A 20,771-nucleotide genomic window follows, 5' to 3' on the forward strand; every position below is an offset into this window, starting at 1 on the left:
CATCTCAGTCTAGGGTTTTCATCATCACTCACCAAACAAGTTGGAAATATTTCACAGGTTTCATGGTTTGTCCATGTTTCTCATTCAACCTGTGCAAGTTTGAAATGTTGATAAAAAGCGTCAACAACAACAAAAAAAAGCTTGAAGAAAATTTTGACTATCTCTACCTGAGATGCTGCCTGAAGCCTGAAAGATAATCAAAGCAGAGAGATATGTCTCAAAACCAGGTTTAATCCACTGAAGTCAGTTGTAAAGCTTTCAACAGTCTAGGTACAGCCATAAAAATATTTATTTCCAAATACATGCAAGCAGATACACATTTGCCTCCAGTTAGAGAGATGGGAATCTGTACAGTCATACAAATATTTATTTCCAAACACATACAAGCAGATACACATTTGCCTTGAGGTATAGAGGCAGGAATCCTGTAATCTCTGATTTGTAGTTAAGAGAAATGTGAGTCCAGAAGAAAGTGGTTTAACCTGGCACCTCAGTAGTCTCCTAAACTTCTGTCCCAAGAAGAATTAAGTAAATTCATGATCATATTTTCACGATTTAAATCCTTCAGGGAAAGGCACGAAATATAATTTCTTACTTTTACTTAACTTTTGCAGATTTGTAAAAGATTTACCCAGGGAGCATTTGTGTTATAATAATAAATACTATTTCCAGTGCTCTTTTATTTGTAGTGCCAAATGGTCTTGGATTCACAGCCTATGGTTTGCACAAGGATTATAGCAGCAAATTAATTTGCCTCAAATACTATAACAACACCATGGACACCTTTCAAGCTTACCATAAGGCTGGTACAGCATGTCAAAAAATACACACCACTGAGCTGCTATGAGAAAAAATAGCCTTCAATTCCCAAGCAGTATAAAACAAAATAACAAAGAAAAAATTATCTTTGGAAATAGGACTGATTCTGTGTTTTAGAAAGGTTCAGTCCAGGGCAGGCAATTACTCACCACCTGTAACTGTAGTCACCCCTGGCCCTCCAGTCCCATTCATCCTTTCTCCATAGAAGGAAGCCTAAAATAGTGAAATTATGCTATTTCCTCTGTGCATTCTTTTGCCTCTCCTATTTTTAAGTCAGCTAATCTATACTGTATTTGTGGTCCTTACATGTTACTGGAAAAACAGTGAAAAATCAGTATTGTCTTGTGTGATGAAACATGATACACTGTTAGAAAGGCCACTGAAGTAAAGGCAATGGTTTCTAGCAGGTTAGATGTTAAGGGCAAGCAATGTCCTTCCTTCATAGATCTGAATGGGAAAACTGATAAGGACAGACTGGTCATTTGGACCCACTGTTCCCTAGAAGTCATGCACTGAAACGATGGAGGAGATATTGAGTGAACTATCAAGAGCAGACTCAAAAGAAGCAGTTTTTCTGCTGGTGAACAAGCACAGAGATTTGCCAGATCTCTCTGCTTTGGGGCCCTCTGAGCAACCATAAATAACAGTATCCACTTCTTTCTCTGAGGGTTTTGATGCTGCTGCCAACTTAGGCATCCAAGATAAAACAAGATAGTCTCAGGGACACAATTAGGGCCATAAAACCTGTTCCCACTTTCAGTTCATTGCTAATTCTTCAGCAACCCCTTGGTTGCCAAAACACAGTTGATCTCTTTGCTGCTAATTCATACTTTTAATGGATGATCGCTGCTGGCAGCACATCCCTTCTATGAAATCACAAAGAACTGAACGTTGAATGATAGTTCAAGTGCTAATAATGCCACCCTGGATCTTCCTTCTCTCTGATCAGCAAAGGAATCTCCAGACTTCAGTGAATCCCTAAAGAGTTACAGTACTAATTTTACAGCAACAGCTGTACCTAGGTTTTAAGAGTAGGCAGATGTCTTTGTCTTTCAGTAGCCTTCAGTGACAAGACATCATTTGAGTTGACAAAATTGGGAAAAATTGGTTTGTGCAGGAAACCTAAGTATTACTAAATTTTATTGTAATTTCCAAAAGGAAAAGGAAATTTTCTTTACCTTTACTGAATGGCAAAGCTCATCTCTTGTTTACACTGCTGATGTTCCCTGAACTGGGATTCAGCTGTCTGCAATAGCAGAAGTAGTTTGAGGGAGAGGCTCCCTGTTTAAACATAAATTTCCTCCGAGAATGAGCAGAAATCGCAAGCAAAATACATCAGAACTAGAAGTCCTTTGATTATTTCTTTGGTGTAATCTGGGAATGTTCCTTTTATAAGCTTTCTGTTTTTGGTAGTTGAAACAATATTTATTATGTATTATAACAAATGTTTCAAAAATCAATTTGCCCTCCAGAAGGGACTCTCAGTCACCATAAAACCAAATGCAAAGAGTGTTTCCCTAAAATGCAAAGGGCTTATTTCCTTAACCTGTGAAATTTAACAGGGAAGAATTTGACTGGGATAAAGAACAGTTTCCATTTGCTTTAGTTGGACAAGAGCTACTTCCTTTCAGCAAATGTCAAGGTGTGAAAGCCTCAGGTTTCACCCTAAAAGGCACAAATCAAAACAAACCTTCCAACCCCAGCTATGCTTCATGCTGCCTTGCTATCCAAATCTCACCTCCTATCCCTTCTGACTCTCCATTGCACCTGGCTATCACCAGGCAGGCATTTCTTAGGAGATGTTAGAAGGCAAGGAAACTTTAACACTCCATTTGGCTCCATCCACTCATTGTAGCATGACTGCCTAAGATTTCTGGACATCTGACCATCTCTACCCAGGACCCCTTTCAGGAAGCTGCATGTACCCACCCTTTCCCATTGAAAGACTTTCACTTCCTACGGCAGTCACCAGTCACTGTCCTGCTGCAAATGTGTAAAACAAACAAGAGCAGCACAGTTTGCACAGTAACAGCCTCACAACGTCATCCAAATGTATTTTTGCTTTAGTCTCTGCTTCCCTCAAAAATTAGATGCCAACACAACTCACTGAGCTTGGAGTTTGTCAAAGCAGCTTCTCTTATGGACCAGCCAGCACAGACATCTATGGAACACCAGTTTTTCAGGCAGTAGAAAAAGCAATATATACCAGAAACCTGTTAAGCCACTGCAGTAAAAAACAGTGATGTGTAAAGATGATCCAAAGACTATTTTACTGTTTAACTCATCTTGTCATAAACCTGCAGTACGACATTACTCATAAAATAGAAATTTCCCAGATTCCATATGCACTCAAGATAATTTAAAAAGCCCTGATGCACAGGACATCCAGCACAGAAGAGTATTTCTTTTTAAAGCACCTAAGGCAGGGAGTAAATAAGGGATGGTGGGGACTCTGGGAAAGAATGCCAGCCCTGAAAGAAAAGGCTCTTAGTAGTCTTTCCTGCCTGGGATTGATGGTGACATAGAGTAAATAACAGCTACTGCATGTTCAAAGCTTCTGGGTCAAGATCTCATCCAACATAAATCATCAGTGCTTTTTCTCTGTCCCTCTGATTTTATGAGGGAAGCACCTTTTATTCCATACTCTATGAACTGCAGTGATCACATCATCCCAGAGGGAAATGGTCATAGAACTGTTTGTTACTCAGTCTATGCAACTCCAGCAAAAATTAAATACTAGTTGCACTTTGAAAGAAGGATAGAAAAAAATTCCAACCCAGGTAATGGTCTTCTGTGAAAAAAAGTTGATTAATTTTCATTTTCAGACTTCACTACAATTAATCACAAAATTGAGTTTCACCATCTTGAATCCCACTGCGAAGCAAGTTCCCATTTGGCATTTATCTGTGGTCATGACAGTTCCTATAACTAAAGAATGATGCTTCAAGATTCAGCAGTATAATCTCCAATTGCAAGGTCCATGAGCCAACAGGAATTATCTTACTGTTTGTACTAGATGCTCAACATAACAGAGTCCTTAAACTACCCTCAGGGAGCCACAGGAATCACCATCTCAATACATAAGAACAAGTAGTTTTCACCTTCTTTATGTTTTAAAAATTAATTTTATAGTTTCTTCCTTCCCTTCTATCCCTCCATCTATCTCACATTTTCTTTTTTCTCTCTTCCAACATCTTTCTTGGCAGTTTTTTTTTTTCTTTCTCCAGTTCTATTTTGGCAACATCATAAATCACCACCCCCTTCCTCCCAGCTTTGACTTTTCTGACCATATATTTGCTGACTATTCCTGCTTCTCTCCTTCCTCAAAGGATTGCTCCTCAGAGTGTAATTTCGTACTCCAAAAGAGATGAATGCTTTGAAAAAGCCTGTTTCAGCCCCAAGAGTGAAAGGGAGTTAGGGCTGGGAGAGGTATTTGGGAAGAACTGTCAGAGCTTCTAAATTGAGAAACAGTGAAACTATACAGGAAGAATAAAACATAGCTTGGAGGAGTAAAAGGAGCCACTATAATGGGTTCAGGAAAAGATGTAGAGAGCTGCTGTAAATCAGTTAAATCTTAGTTTAGTATGAGAAGGCAAAATCTGTTCCTAAAGGAGAAGCTTGCCCAGACTGATTAATTTGCAGTGGTCACACCTCAAGATTTGATCACAATTCCCAAGACCTCAGTGAAACTTGTGTGACCACATCCCTGTTCATCCAGAATACACACTACTCCATTATTCTGGATGCCTCCAATTTGCTTCAGGTGTAAAGGGAACAGTTTGTATTCTGGATAGACAGAAATGTGGTCACATCTTGATGTATCATTATTGCAAAGCTACGAAGTCCCTATCAGTGACAACTGTTACCAAGTCATCACACATCTCTTTTTGGTTCCAGCTCATTCCTGGACTCCTGTCCACACCCACAAAGTGAGGTGGGTCCTGTTCCAAGGAGCTCACAGCCAGCAGACAGACAGAAGCAGAGGACAGAAGTGTCCTGCCTGTGAAAGGTGAGGTACAAAGAGATTAAAGAGGGGGTTTTCAAAGGAGTCCACATGAATTCCTCCCTTCACTGTCTGCCTTTGAAAATCAAAGAATAAATGCCTTACTCCAGGTTACACAGAAATTATACAAGGCTGTATATTAAATTCCAGTTTCTGTGAATTTTTCCTCCCCATGGGAAGGAGTTGAGACTCACATCTGCAGCAGCCTCTTCAGAAAAAATGCCTTCCCAGCCTGTCTGTGCTACTCTTACTGGATTTTGCTTTACAAAAGTCAACAGCTACTATGTTTGCCCTTTTCTGACATCACAACAAACCACCAGGATCACAGTTAAAAATCAGTTTCACAGCTCCTTTCCTCTACATCTCAAGATTCCTGAAGATGTTTGTCTTTGTTCTCTAGACCAGCAATAGGTATATGCTGAACAAAGAGCTTTAAAACTGCTTTACTTCAATGCAGAGACTTCAGGATAATTTTCCCAATGCTTCTGGGATACTCCCATCCTTGCTGCTCAGCCCCAAATCCCATGAGTTGCTCCAAGATGATATGGGATTTTTTTCTCCCTATATTCAAGTAACTTTACCATCCTGCTTGCTTCACCACTTTCTTTGAAGGCCCATAACAAACATATCATAACAGTTTTATATCTTCTACTTAACCTTTGAAGCTCTTCAAGCTTCTCTGAGATGGAGACTCTCTAATTTATACTCAAATGCCTTCCAGTCTAAACTAATGTAGTTCTTTCTAAAATGCCCAACTTTATATTATGCATTACAATGTGCAGAATGATGCTGCAAAACCTCTCACTGAGCTTGGTTCAAGCTCACCTAGTACTTTTTCTTGTGTTGTACTCCTTAAATTGCCTTCATTTTTATCCATTTTTAAACTCTGTTTGTGTTATTTAAACACCTTTATAACTTTTATTTTCCCAACAAATTTGACCTGCAGGTCAAGCAAGTTTGTTCCAAGACACTACTGAAAAATAATTCAAGGTAAATGAGTGTAGAATTCAAGGTAAATGAGTGTAGTCACACCTCTTTTTTCAGGCAAATTCTGTGTTCATGGAAGCAACAGTCTTGACAAATGTGAACTCCTGCATATCCTGATGCAGGCACACTATTAAAACCATCAGAAAATGGACATTCCCCAGATCAATACCTCTCCTAGGACCTATCATAGTGTGAGAGGTATGGTCCTCATTAAGGCTATGATGGTAATATACAGTCCTATGACTTCTGTACTACAGTTATCATTGCAGACATATCAAAAGCCATTGGCAAAGCACACGTTCACAAGACCTTAGATCAAGAGATCAATTTAGAGAAACCACAAAAGAGCCACCAACCAGTGGTAACAGCTCTCACTCTCTCCACACCCTGAATTCAGAGAAGGTTTGGATGTAAAAGGCTAAAAGTCTCATTACTCTGCAAATCTATCACCAGGCACTATTCCCATGGTGGTTTGTACTCAAAGTGGCATTTCACTGCCATTTTAAAACATCTTTTAATCCACTGTAAAAAGTCTGTGAAATACCTGTCATAGGAGGTGCATCACACAGATGCCTGAGATTTCAGACTATATGACTTCAGATAAAGTTAGAAAAACATCTGGAACTTCTCACAATTTAGAGAAAGCCCTATTGAAAGGTTCAGCTGTGTTACATGCATACAATTATTGAAAGTGTCCAATTCTGTGTCAAATTGAATAAAGCACAGGCATATAATCCTACCAAGGTGGCTGTAAAAAAAATAAATTCTTGCTCCAGCTCTTAACTGATGAGTTAATGTATCCATGGCCCATTTCTGCAGTGTGCTGCAGGTAAGTAGCCAACCTCTCTGACCTCAATAGGCACAGCAGGCTGCATACACTGAGTTGATTGTAGAACCAGGACCCACTGTATGACACCATATCAGAAAAAAAATCATCTGTCAAGCAGAAAGCAGACAAAAGAAAAATCAAAAGAGAAGGATGTGGAAATTTACCAGACAAAAGCATCATGCATTTTGTGCCCACATATTTTCTGGTTTTAGCACAACCCCTACTTATCAAAAACTTCAATGGAAAGAGGGGAAAACAAAAAAGTGGGGGAGAAAGGAGAAGAGTTAGACCCATCCCTGTAGAACTAATTAGTTGTGGAGAATTTTCCCCCTATTAAAAATTCAAATAAATTGGTTCTGTTAGCCCATCTACAGACCCCGGATGTAATTAGTGTGATAATCAATATATCAGTAGGAAACAGCTACTTAAGTGCAGCCACTACAATTGTAGATTTAGGACAAGTGAAAGGGGCGTACTCAACAACAGCAGGGAAGAGTATAAATGCAAATGAAGCTCATAAAAAAGAATGAGTGGTTCTGGCTGTGCAAGCTGCTCAAAATTCATGTAGGTTTTTTTCCGAAACAGTAAAATATTAGGCTGCTGTGAGCCACCCCTACTTGGCTAACAGACGTGAATACGTACCATGGACCTTTATTTGTTTTCTCACTTACTTGAAGACTTGTTAAAGTGCTGTGAGCTCTCTACTCTCCACTTATGCACAATAAAAAAGTTCTAATAAAATGTGCACCTGTCACACTCATATTTTTAGTGTTAAAAATACTCCCTGCTGTGTACAGAGTACCAGCTGTGCCAGCAGCTTCAGTGCATGACTGACGTGCTCAGAGGCACCGACGGCTGGAAGGTAGTTTGCCACAGATTTGGCTCTGATATTCTCTCCTTACAATGGAACTTCATAAAACACAACCTAAACACCTGACATGGTGGAAAACCTCTGAAGAAACGTCATCTCAGGGCAACACTTTGTTTTTCTTCTTCATTGAAGATTTTAATACATGTTTCTGTACAAAGGAGAGTTGGGATTTCTTCTAGGAAACTAGAAAAAGGTTTCCAGAATAATTCTACCTAACAGCTGTTTTACTACTTTCCCTCAGGGGAAAGAAATAAATGAGGGACACCTAACAAACAAAACAGAGGAGCAGGATTTGTAGGGTTTGTGCCCTGGCTGGTTTTCTTCAGCGAGTGAATCATGGGACACCATTTCACAGCAAACTTCACCCTATCATCCTTTACATACAGGAATCATGTGAATATAGTGAACTGAAAACAGCATTACATGTTCTATATAATTCTTTAGGCAATGACACGCCTTTAAGGACAGAGGCATCTTAGTCCTGAGACTTTCCCTTCCAAGGGCCATAAGCAACTTTGGGTACAGTGAAGTGTTAGAAATAAATATGACTGTGGTGGAGAATCACAATCATTGCTCCACTTGTAACTCATGATGCTCTGAGCTATGTAAAAAGATTTTAAAAAAATAAAAAAAGTGGAAAGATATGACACAAGCAGGGAAAAACTGACTGGAATTAGATTATCCATTTCTGTGTAGGAAAGCCCAAAGGCCAACATTTTACTTAAGTACTGGCGTTAAACAGTTGCAATAGACTTGATACTTAGTCAAATGTAGAGGAATCTTACACAAAATACCCATCTCACACTCATCAGACCTCGAGTCAGGGATGGGCTTCACACAAACCTGCAGATAGCAATAAAAGAAGGAAAATACCTCAGTTGTTTGATCTCAGCCTCTGAAAGTCCAGTAGCTTCTTGGCTTTCAATATCCCACAATTCTTCATCCAAAAAAAATTAAGTTATTTATTCCATCTATAAAGAGTTATTTTCAACTCTGTGTTTCTAGTGGATGATGAATTTAGTACCACTTTAGTTTCAATCCCACCTTGGTAGGTTTTGCCATTCATCTTTCACAGCAGTCACCGTCACTAAGACATGGTTTGAAGTGAACAATTTGGTGTCAGAACCCATAGTGAGATTTACAGGAGCACCTCTACAGATTCACAGGGTCTTCCTCAACAAAATCTTTAAGCACGTGCTTAATTTTTGGTCTTTGGGAAAATTCTACAAATAAAATCAAATTAATACAATGAAACTATTAGATTCACCCATATGCTCTGGCATGGTGAAGTGGGGTCCAGAGGTGGCTCAAGCAATCTGAAACCAGGCCAGTACCAGGTTGCCAAATCTTTGAGGCAAAGTGCCTCAGACACTCTTTCTTCTATTTATGTGTTATTCGAAGCAGCTCAGAAGAGAAAGTCAGAGATGCAAAGCAAAACTGCTGGGTTTTAGGGCATTCTACCTGTGAATTTCCATATTTTCTAAAGTTTTAGAAAGGTCTTCCCCAAGTATCCAGGATTTTTAATGTACAGCTTTTTAAAGAGAATTAAGATATTCTTTAAAATATTCTTTACCCTGCAGTTACTGATAAAGCTTTATCACCTCATGCTAAGCTGAATTATGATTTTGCCTAGAAATATATACATCCACCAGGGAGAAACAGACGGTGTGTATTCATATATTTCAAAACAGAGGATTTAACCTCTGAAAAGAGATATCAAAGCATCACCGAAGCATGGACCTGCATTCCAAATTTTCACATTTGGTTCACAAATACCCAATTAGGTTTCTGTCTGAACCACAGTACTCCAAACTTATAATTAATCATCTGTCAGAGTTACAAGGGCAACAGAGCACCACATTATTTTGAACAGTGATTTAAAAAAAAAAAAAAAGAAAGAGAAAAAGAAAGATGTTGAGGTCTTATGAGAGAATTTCTTAGCTCTGAGCAGCAATGTGAAGCTCCTCTTCAGTGAAGAGTTAATAAAGATCCATACAATATCTTCATAGCAAACTCAGCAGCATTTTTTAGCTCATAATAAATACAGAAGGGACGCACAATATTTAATGTAAACTCAAAATAGATTGCAGTAAATGATAACTGATTTTATAAAAAGTAAATTATGATAATCAATCCCCATTTCTTATCCAATACTAATATTAAGATTGATTCTTTGAAACTTCAAATAACTTCAGAAAAATACTTTTTTACCCTGTGTTTAATTGCAGGTGGCTAATGACCTCTCTTTGTTGGTCTAGGAACATGAGAGCCTGTAGTAAATTTTAACAATGTTAATTAACACCACCATATAAAGGAACAAATGTTTATAACTGCTAAGAATGCAGAAACCCTACCAAACTAAACTAACTCTTTTGTCCTAATTGGGGATATAATTGGAATGAATCCCCCAGGATTTTTGCTATTCCTTCTACATAAAACCCTATTACTGGTTGATCCCAGAACAAAGATATGTTCCTAGAGATTCCCATAACCCTAATCCATACAGTTCTGTCCCTAGCGGGTACACAGGTGCTCATAAAAACTGTAGGTCCCCATCTTTTTAAAGAAGCTTTAATTGATAAGGCCCAGACAGACTGCAGACAAACAGAGCAACATAGTTGCTCTCTTTCCTACTTTTCCACTGGGAAAAAGATAGAGGTTATTTGGCTCAAAGAGTAGCTGTAAGGTTAATTTCAGAAAATGGGATTTTGTCTGAAGGCTGAAATAATGCTCTTTCAGCATCAGCAGCCACATATTGGTATAATTTGAGACCTTATTCTACTCACTATGTATTCTCTTAAATAGATTCACTGTACATGAGGATGGCTGTCAGGACTTATTCCCTAATGTTATCTGTCTGTACATTTCCAGTAATTCTAGAAATGTAACCTCCTTCTTCCTCACAGTACTGGGCAAGTTTAACACAGGGCTCAGCTTTACACTGTACTTACAGGGGAGCAATCCTACAGAAAGAATTGAAGGCACAGCAAGCAGAGGGAAAAACCTGCCAAGGGAAGGAGAATAGAATCCAGCCCTCAGAATCAAAACCTTATTTGGCATAAAAAAAAAAAAAAAATCAGATTCACTTTTTGGCAAGCAAAACAACTTAGCACTAGTACAAAAACCTTGCTGTAAAGAGACACAGACTTTTAATGGTTCTCATGCACAAATCACCTCTTAGCCCAGTCTGGTATCTTATACTGAAGCAACATGAAGCAACATTGAGTAGACAATTGGAAGAGCTAATCATTGAACTAGTAACCACCCACAGTTCTTGCTTTCGATTGTTTCTATGCACAGAGACAACACCTATCCAGATTTCGAGCCAGCTCAGAGTGCCTGGGATTCTCCCTCACCAAAACTCTCAAATCCAGCTGCAGCCCAGTCTAAGGTACTGTTTCAGCCACATTTTGGGGACAGAAGAGCAAGCCTGAAGGGATGAGATCTGTTGGAGCTGTTGGAGCATAACTACACTCTGGTTCAGATTGTTGGTTTGTGTTTGTCGGTTTTGTTTTTTTTTTATTTGGATTGGGAATATTCAGTCTTCAAAACACACTGAGAGTGGCAACCATTACTAAAACCAGGATGCAAACACACCTCGTTAATACTGACAAAACTTCCCTGGCCACACACAAAGGCAGGGAGGAGCAGACAGACAAAAGGTGTCTTAATTAGTTTATTGTTTTATGACTCTCTCAAGCAATGAAACAATTTGCTTTACAGTGCATCACTAAAAATGCACCCTCCAAGGATTTCAAATTGTTTGAATAATATAATTATCAGTGTTAATATTTCTTTTTATTGTTTTGACAATCTCAGTTCTGCTGCCATCTCATTTGAGCATCCTCCCACCTCTAAAGGAATGAGCATTTCTCATATGCTCTCCTTCCCCAAAAGTGCATAAATTATGGAGACATGACTTAAAGTTGCAGGCCTTTGTAAAATAGGGAAATTATACCAACAGATTTTAAAAACTAAAGCCTTTAAGATATAAAGGGAAAAACAGCAAAATGGATGATTCACTTGAGACTGTTTCCATTCAGGCCTCTTAGATATCTTGAATCAATACAGGCATATTTCACAACCTCGTTTTTGACGTGGAACATTTTCTATGGAAATAAGGCAAAGTAGGATAATCTGAATTTTCTCAGGCAGTTTTTTATCCTTTGCTAGAACAGCTGTTTGAAAGAGTGCCCTGTGAATGAGCTCAACAGGATAATTTGTGCCAAATTCTCGACTAGTACAGCATGGATGCTCCATCAGCACCTTTCTGCTGACATTGGTGAAATCCCACCAGCAAGCACCTGTGGAGCAGTAACTTTTTCTCATCAGTTTCAGCTCTTCCCTCCTTGGGCCACTCTTGGCCTGCTCTTCAGTTAAAGTCATGTGAGGAGCACTTTGAAACAGATACCATCATTTGGAAATCCAACATTCCCCTCTCTTTTCCTCCTGTGCACTTTGTTATCACAGACTAGGCTCCCAGCAACATGCACACCAGTGAGCAAAATTCAGGACTCTTGCTTGCTCAGTGTCACAGGCCTCTCTCCTAAGTGCACAACCATCCTTTTTTCTTTTTTTACTTTTCTATAAAGAGATTAGCTGTACAAGCCCAGCCTAGGATGGATTTCTCAGACCAATGAACCTTCAAAGCAGTGGGAAAGCATGACTTGCACAGTATACAAGAGAAACGGGAGGGTCAGACAAACCTTCCACAGTTATACACAAAGAGTTCAAGCTGCCCTTCGACTCATCATTTTTCAGACTCAGATAACAGCACAAAATCCATACAATATCACTGTAGGAGAACAGGATGTGAGGTTTCTTAGCTAACCAGCCACATAAAAAATACAAAGAATCAGCTGTGAAATGAGAAGTAGTGGATTTATCCTCAAATGAAAGGTGTTAAGGGATGAATTAGGCCCAAAGTCTACAGCAGAGCTACATATAGACCCAGCCTTGTGCCTGAGCATGGTCTTGCTCCCCAGTATGCTCTAAGGCCAGCCTTTAATGCAGTGGGCTCTGGAACAGTAAAATCGGAGATTTAACCTGGCACTAAATTATACTTGGAGGACTTACTGAATGGAGGATATTATCAATATCATATCTGTCACAGATGAAAAACTACATATCAGGATGAGTAATGTGTAATCCATTCATTGCTTTATAGACCTGGAATTCCCCAGAGAAAAGCACAAAAACTATGTCTCGCCTCCAGGTGTGGAATTTTACATTCAGCTGTCCGAGCTGGCGAGATGTGTGAAATCACAGCCAGGCAGCCAGTTCCCAAGGGACCACACCTCTGAGGAGACTCCTTTGTCTTGTTTATTCCAACAAGGTTGTGGAGCATCTTGTACTCATAAAACAGGTCACAGCAACACTTGTCTGCAGTGGCATTTCTACCTGCTACTGACATGCAGGACAGAAAGCTTCCACCTTGAGGAAAATCAAGTCCTTTCAGCTTATACGAATAAGACACGATAGATCTGTGGACTCAGCCATGGCTTTCAAAGCTGATGAAGCTATGCACAAGCTTTCTCTTTTTAAAGGATAAATGCATGCAGAACTGAGCCCTGAAGTATTTACACACACAGGGGCTCTGGGCACATAACGTGGCCAGTGTTTCCCTTGGGACCACACTCCACTGAAAGGCTCCAGCTGGCAACTTGCTAACACTGGTGCTATGGTTTGCTGGGTCTCAGGTTCACTTCCTTGCTTTTAAACACACAAAACTGCTTCCACCTCCTCTCTGAATTTCTCCAGTGGAAAACAAAGATTGATAAGTAAGTAGATAATTCAATAAATAATTTGAGAATTGGCTCTAGGCAGTGTCTTACATTTTTGTGCAAGAAAAAAATACAAGAGCCAGGTTATATCTTCTACTGCTTTAGCTGGTGTATAGGTTTTTATGCTGCTGGTTGGTCCTGTGTAAATAAATTTCTCTTTCACATGCAGAAGGTTAAATAACCACAGTGATGCTGTCCAAAGTCGGTGTCTCAGCTGTCACAGAGATATGCCACACAAGCTTCCACAGGCAAAGACTCATCTGAGTGCTAGAAAATGAAAAATGCCACCTAATACGTACAAAAATAACATCTCAGACCTGCCTGTTTCTTGATCCTTTCTAAATAAGTTGATTCAGCCTGGGTTCCCCCGTGCTCTGCTATACCACAAGTATCAGTGCACCGCCAGCCAAGGGCTAAGCAAGCTCTGGCAGGCACTTCTGAAATCCTGAAATGACCCTGCCATGCAGCTGCCTCCTCAGATACTGAAAGCCACTCAGATGGAATACACAGACAGTAATAGAGAAAAATGCAGGCAACTGAAAGATACACCCACTACAAAACAGTAAAACTAATTTTCTGAAGGCTGATATTCTGTTTTGCCTGAAATATATGAGTTTAATAAAAGTTATTCAGAAGTGTGATGGTGATTATACTTGGGGTTTTTTTTGTTGGTATTTTTTGTTGAGTGGTTGTTTTTTAAACTTTCTGAGAGAATTTGAAATTCTCCATAGAAAAAGTTAAAACTATATTTCATTATCACTGATGCTTTCTATGGAAAAATACATCCACTGTCTCAAACCAACTCTAATTTTCCCACATGAGCAGTTTCTTCAGGATGCACATTGCATTTTGTTTTCTCCTTATTAAATTTCTATGGCCCAAAACTACCTTACTGTGAAGCACAGATCACCCTCAAAATGAGCAGAACCACTCAGAAATACTAGCCCTGTATTCATGTTTGCCACTTGTTCCTCCTGGATATTGCCAGCTTGTTTATTTTTCGCAAAGGGCATAGACTCACTCCATGTTACTTCTCCTATGGTCATTTTTATTAGTCAACATATGATTTCAGTCTCATTCCTGCTGACTACAGACTTGATTCCTGTAGATATTTAAGGCTGCAGAAAAAGAAAGGAAATTTATCTTTAAAAGACCTTCAGTTCTACCCTTTTTAACTTCCTTGTAATTCAGATGTATTTTTTCTGTTCACACACATGAACAAAATTCCTAAATGCAAATACATGAATAATAGATGATCTGGCTTTCAAGAGGATTCTTCTGTGAGAAATAACACACAGCACATAACTGATGAGGTTGGGGTTTTTTCCCCATCATTTTTTAGGGAAAAAAAATACCTTTGAAAACCATTTAAGCCTTTAAATGTGTACACTGCTATATCTAGCTAATGTGCTCTAAAATACAAGTGTAAAATAACTGGTGTATGAAGGTCTGTTTTGTTCTAACAATTTATCTTCTCAATATTTATAACAGCCTAACAAATGGAGTCTCTTTTATATTAATTTGTTTCTAATTATCAGAAGTAAAACTTTGCTATGTAACTGTAATAAATGCAGCCTATGTGCAAATACTGAAGTTCTGCTGAAGATAATGTCAAGGGGTTTGCTATTATTTTTTTAAAAGCAGAAATAGTTAGACACCATTCAATTCAAAGGTAAGTTTTACATATTTATCTTTATCTTACAGGCATGTCTCAGATAGGATTAGGAAGCCATTCTGTGAAATATAAATGGGAGAAATTTAACAGAATACAAAACCACAAGTTTGAGATAATATTTTAGTTAATGAATTCTGGATGGGTTCTTTTTTGCATTTATTGCAAAGGCAAAAAAGAAAGATTTCACAGTACAAAAGTTAATATGCTCAAAGATTTCTCAATGTGCTCTTTCAGTTCTCTCATCAGAATAACTTGTGGCTATTCAAAAAATACTGGGATTAAAAGGATAGAGGAATGGATCAACAAAGAAAATAAGACGAGAGCTGGTTACCTCAGTCCCAGTTATATTACCACACAATTATTACTTTATTGATTTCCCAGTAAAATTCACTTAACTAGTTTTCTGAGTTTTATAGCTAAATAAATTGCTTAATCCATTTCAGAGGAAAAACCTTATGCTGATGAGTTTACGTTAAAGATGTCATAACCCCTTGGGTGTCACTCACTAACCGCTCATTCACGACTTCTCTCCCTTGAGACCACAGTACAGACATCAAGGCACAGCTGGATAAACTGTATAGATTGGATCCCGAGCAAGAATTATCATAAACGCTATGAAGCCACAAAGAATGTGGAAGGAATGATCATTTAGATCCAGAGAGTTATTAACATTCTTTCAGTCCATCTGCTTATGGAGGTATGCGACATTTACCATCAACCACATCATTACTTGAAGTTCAGAAACAGCTTGGGAGAGGGAGATTTTGTAACAGCCATTCCACAACAAGAAGAGGCCAGACAGTGCTGGCCTAATTCTCACAAAATTTCGCAGTCCTAATTGAGATTTCATGACATGTACAGTCAGACCATAATCACAGTGACTAAATAAATCTGGTCTTTCAAAGATCTGGCAGACGATGGAAAACTGACCATTTATTATTCACACCACTGCTTTTATCACGGATGGAGTACTTATTGCTCATAGATTTCATTAGAGTCCCTAAGGAATCTTCCAAACCTAGGCCAAAAGAGAAAAACATGTTTTGTGAATATTCTTGCAGTGTAAGACACTCTACTTTTGCTGGTTTCTAGTCAGTTCTAAGAGCTGCTTTCTTGGAGCAAAAGAAGAGTAAGCTGTATTAATGAGAATGTTCTAAATGACTCTTGGAAGAATTAATAACATGTGTAATAAAACCATGTTTCAGTGAGTATATCTGTTTAACAGGGCTGACACTAAATATTTGGTAAAATTACTTACCTCTAGCACAAAATTTTCTTCCTCTATTGAAAAATGCTAATGGTAAGATAAAAAATCTGCTACTTTCTATCATATTAATGTTACCCCCTTGCAGTGTGCAACAAGTTAAATGTTAATTTTTCAAAGCTGTTTAATAAAAGAGTAAAAATCCTTGCAGCTCCATATATAAATACACTGATTAACCTTGACTTGAGTAAAACCAGCTTTTCTTATTCCTAAGTGGTCTCTCTACTTTATTCATTCTAATTATGTAGGCAATACAAGCTGAATTAAGTCTTTTCCAGTGTACAGAAACTATAAAATACTAGTTTTCTTGGCTAGTAATGTTTATTAATGACCAATCCCTACTCCCTCCACTCACACTGTGCTCCATGCAAAACAAGGCACTGTTCATAAATTGATTTTCAGCCTCTTCTCTGTGGGCCTTTGGAAACTAGCCTGTGGGCTATTTCTAAGAAGGCTTGTGAAAGGTGACCAGAGAAAGCGAGTTCAAGCTTGTGCTAGAGTAATCCATGCACAGGAAAATATTAAACCTCTTTGGAAGAAAGTTAGGTACTGGTCAAAACCAGTTTGAAAAAATATTCTCTTTAAAATGTTTCTCAAAAAAAGGCAGCGTAGTAAAATATAGCACTACATGAAGATGTTTGGAGTATTCACTAGGTTGTGTTCCATGTTGAAGAGAATAAATGACAAATATCTGATTACGTCAACTCAGTGAACAATGCATAGTAGTAGATTTCTGGTGGAAAATGGCACTTTCAGCTTTTATAGCATCAAGATACACAGTCGGGCTGGAATAGTTCCCCTATCTCCTCACACACAACCACCAAAGTAAAAGGGAAGCTGAAACACTGCAAGATCACCAACAGCAAGAATATTGATCTTTGCATATACTCAACAAAAGGTGCCAAACACCATAATTGTGATTAAAATCTATGCAAACGAAACCTCTACTGTCAAAACAGAAAAGTTATTGTATTACACGGAAAAACAGGACTTAAAAACTGTGTGTTACTGCTTAGGAGGGCACTTAAAAACAGTATCTCCGGTTCTCTGCTCACTAGAAAAGACCTGCTGGAATGCCACAAGAGCTTGTCTGCTGCTCTCCAAGTAGGGCGGCTGACCACATGCTGCCAACTGACTGACTATGGAAATGACTTCGTTTCTAAGCTCCAAGAAGTCCACAAATATTCTTGGGAACATGCCGTGACAAAATATACAAATGTTCTCAACAGATTAAACATTAATTAATCTCAAGATGGGGACACCCACCTCTCTTAGATAAAGACAACACCCTATTTTGTTGGTCTTAGCCACTAATTTTCAATGTTACTTATCTCACCCAAGTAGGAAGGAACTGTGAGGAAAGGGTGTATCACTGGATTGCTCAACAGGATTACCACCTCTCCCATTTCCCCTTCAGTCAATGCCTGCTCTTTTCCTTTCCAATACTTGGAAAGAAGAATGTCTTGCTTTTGGACCATTGCAGCTTCCAAAGATCATTCCTGGAACCTGAAGAAGTGTGGTCTCAGTCCTTGAGAGACCTCATAAGGTAGCTTAGTTCCTCACTACTCTCCTTCGTCTTTCTTTTAATGAGACGGTAAAACAGAGAGAATGTTGTATTTTATTTGTCTATGGGTTTTGGAGAAAAACAAACACAGACTTTTCTAGAAAAAAATAAGGATCTTTTCTAACATCTAAAAGGGTTTGTGAATTTGAGCCAAATTTAGAGCATGGTTTGAGATTCTCCCAAACAACATTTTTTGACAGTTGTACCACTTGCCAAAAGAAATTCTCTGTGATCTGGCTCCCGTTGTCCAGTCAACCTTGATAGTTATCAGTCAAATACATCTGTAGGTTAGAAAACTATTTATTAAAGGAACTGGACAAGCATTTTAATATTCTTCTTGATATACAGTGGTAGAAAAGTAGTAGGACTTTTCATTAACACAAAGATTACTGAACATTTTTAAAAGAGCCTGATTCTTACGTGTTTTCTATTTGATTTAGGCACCAAATTCCAGTTTCATTTTTGACTAAGGCTTCTAAATAGCTTAGGGCTTTTAAAGTCCCTTTTCACTACTGATGCTATAATTGACTATTTTTCCTCCATGCTGTTAGTATGGCTGTACACTGTCATACTTGTATTGGTTTTGGGAATTTGGGCCAACCACTTCAGAAACTGGAGCCAACAGTTACACTTCCTAAATCCATATGTGACTACCTGAATAAATGCTTTGCTTTCCAAAAGCCAGAAGCACCTGAACAGCTACCATTCATTTCCAAGACAGCTGCTGGATGCCCAGTGTTTTGGTATATCACTCTAACTACTGCAAAGCTGTAAACAAAATCTGCAAAACTTGGCCTTTAGGTGGTTATCTATAGCACTTGGCTCAACTGGTAAGTGCATTAAATCCATTTGCTCTCTTCCTCTGAGACAGAGTTGAAGCGGGGAAAGAGAGTTTCAGATAAATGAAATACATAAATGATAAAAAAGCCATTTGCGATAAAGAACCCTGTGTGTAAAAGATGGTGATGCTGCAGGGAGCAGCAGTGGGCTGGGTCTGCCTGGGGACATCTGTTTGTATTTGTGAGGGTCAGGATGCCAGAGGCTTCCACGCTGCAACAAGAAGGAAGTTAATATCACACAAGCATGCAAGCTGCCTGCCACGTGCCAGTACAAGCAGAACACCCCCTCTTATTCTGTCTCTCCTTCCCACCCTCCATTCTTGTTTCCCATCTGACATCCTCTTTTCCCCAGCCTGCAGCCAAAGCAGCTTTGTTTTCTCCAGCAATAGCCTCCATTCATCTCAAGCCATCCTTGCTGAACAATAGATCCCAAACTACTAGAGGCAGAGCAGAAAATCTGGAGTAGCCAGGAAAGTAGCTTTTGAAATTGGGGGGCAGATGAAGCACAGAATTTGCTGCAATGCTAGAAGAGGAGAGAAAACGTGTGTACACTGACCCATTTCTAATATGTTGCCCAGGAGTTGTTGTTGCAAACAGCTAGATAGCACAGGGGTGGAAACTGGAGTTAAACAAGTCTATTTTATTGCTTATTTATGATCTGCAATTTGTTTCAAGATATCCAGTGTATCAATTAACACTCTCTAGGCACTCTACACAATTATGTATTTGCTAGATGTCTCTCCTACCACTATAGATGAGTTTCATCTCACCCCTAAAGTGGCCTTCAATCCCACAGCAAAAATAGCCAAGAAGTGGTAAAACCACCTGGATTTCAGTAGGGCTCCAAAACAATCAGTGATTCCACCAAAAACCTCACAGAGACAAGACTGAAGGGAACTAAGCTCTTTACAACACATTGTTTTCTTGCTGTTCTGTAGCATTTATCTGACAGGAGGACTAGGAGCTCACCTGTGCTCTGAAGCCAGGTGATTTACACATCAAACTCCGGGACAAAGCAGATACACCTGAACCCAAGGCCAGCAGCCTTCTAACCAGAGCATCTCAGAGATGCTTCTCAGGTTTCAGCTCCGTTAATATGCTGGGAGCTCCAAGTCATAGCAGCTGGACTTCTCTGGGAATCCCTGTTGGCCTCTCTTAAGCTCAGCTGATGTAGAAACAAAACCTAGCTATATATCAATCCTAGCGCTACAGAGTCCTTCTTGAAAATCAAGTTTTTGCACTCTAATGTAATAATAGAACCAAATTTACACCATTTTTTCTGTATCGGGCATTCCTACTTTTATTACAAGATGCTGTTTTGGCTACCATATATTATTTATTGGGCCATCAGATGGCCTCTCAGATTTCCCTTTGCTTCAAACACGACATGCAGTAGGCCCCTGATCCAGCATGAACAGCCCCATTACTTCCATTGAGAATGTCTATAAGCCTTAAATGAAAGAGCCATTTCTCTGAGTCAATCAAACTGCTTAACGCGTGCTACTTCTAGCTATCAACAGCGTCATTAACTTCTCTCTTTCTCAAAGCAGCTTTCTGACGGCGGGGATACTTCTGTTCTTGTAAAGACCTCAATTTCCACTTTTACCAAAAGTAATTGGAAAGAAATTGTCACACTCTATACTAAATTTCCACTGTACAGCTTATGTGGTACATTTCAATCACGTTTTGTATTAGGTTTTGGCATTCAGATGCCATATGTATCCCTGCAGGTGTATGTCAACCCATTTTCCTTTAGTCTGTACCATACATTCACACGATCTTTATATTATTGATGATGGTTCTTTAGATCAATGGAGCACTCAAAATAATCCATCTTCTTATTTTTCTGGCAAGCCAGGTGTTATTCTGGTTCTTCATACTTCTAGTGTTTGCCTCCAGGTGTTGCGTCTATCAGGTTTTTTTAACTCAAATCTAGGTGGGTTTTTTTTTAAGGGGAAATATAATAACTAAACCTAGTAGCTCTTGCCTGAAGAACATCAATAACAATGTTTAGTTTACAAGAATGTTTCCATGTGAGACAGATTTTGGAGGCCCGGGCTCTTTCTAAATTTAAGAGGCTAAATGGTGTTGATTTAGTCCATTTCTGCATGAATAAATGCTTCCCACACGTACTTAT

Source organism: Myiozetetes cayanensis, unplaced genomic scaffold, assembly GCF_022539395.1.
Source record: "Myiozetetes cayanensis isolate MyiCay16 unplaced genomic scaffold, myiCay2020 scf6-25, whole genome shotgun sequence".
NCBI classification, from domain to species: domain Eukaryota; kingdom Metazoa; phylum Chordata; class Aves; order Passeriformes; family Tyrannidae; genus Myiozetetes; species Myiozetetes cayanensis.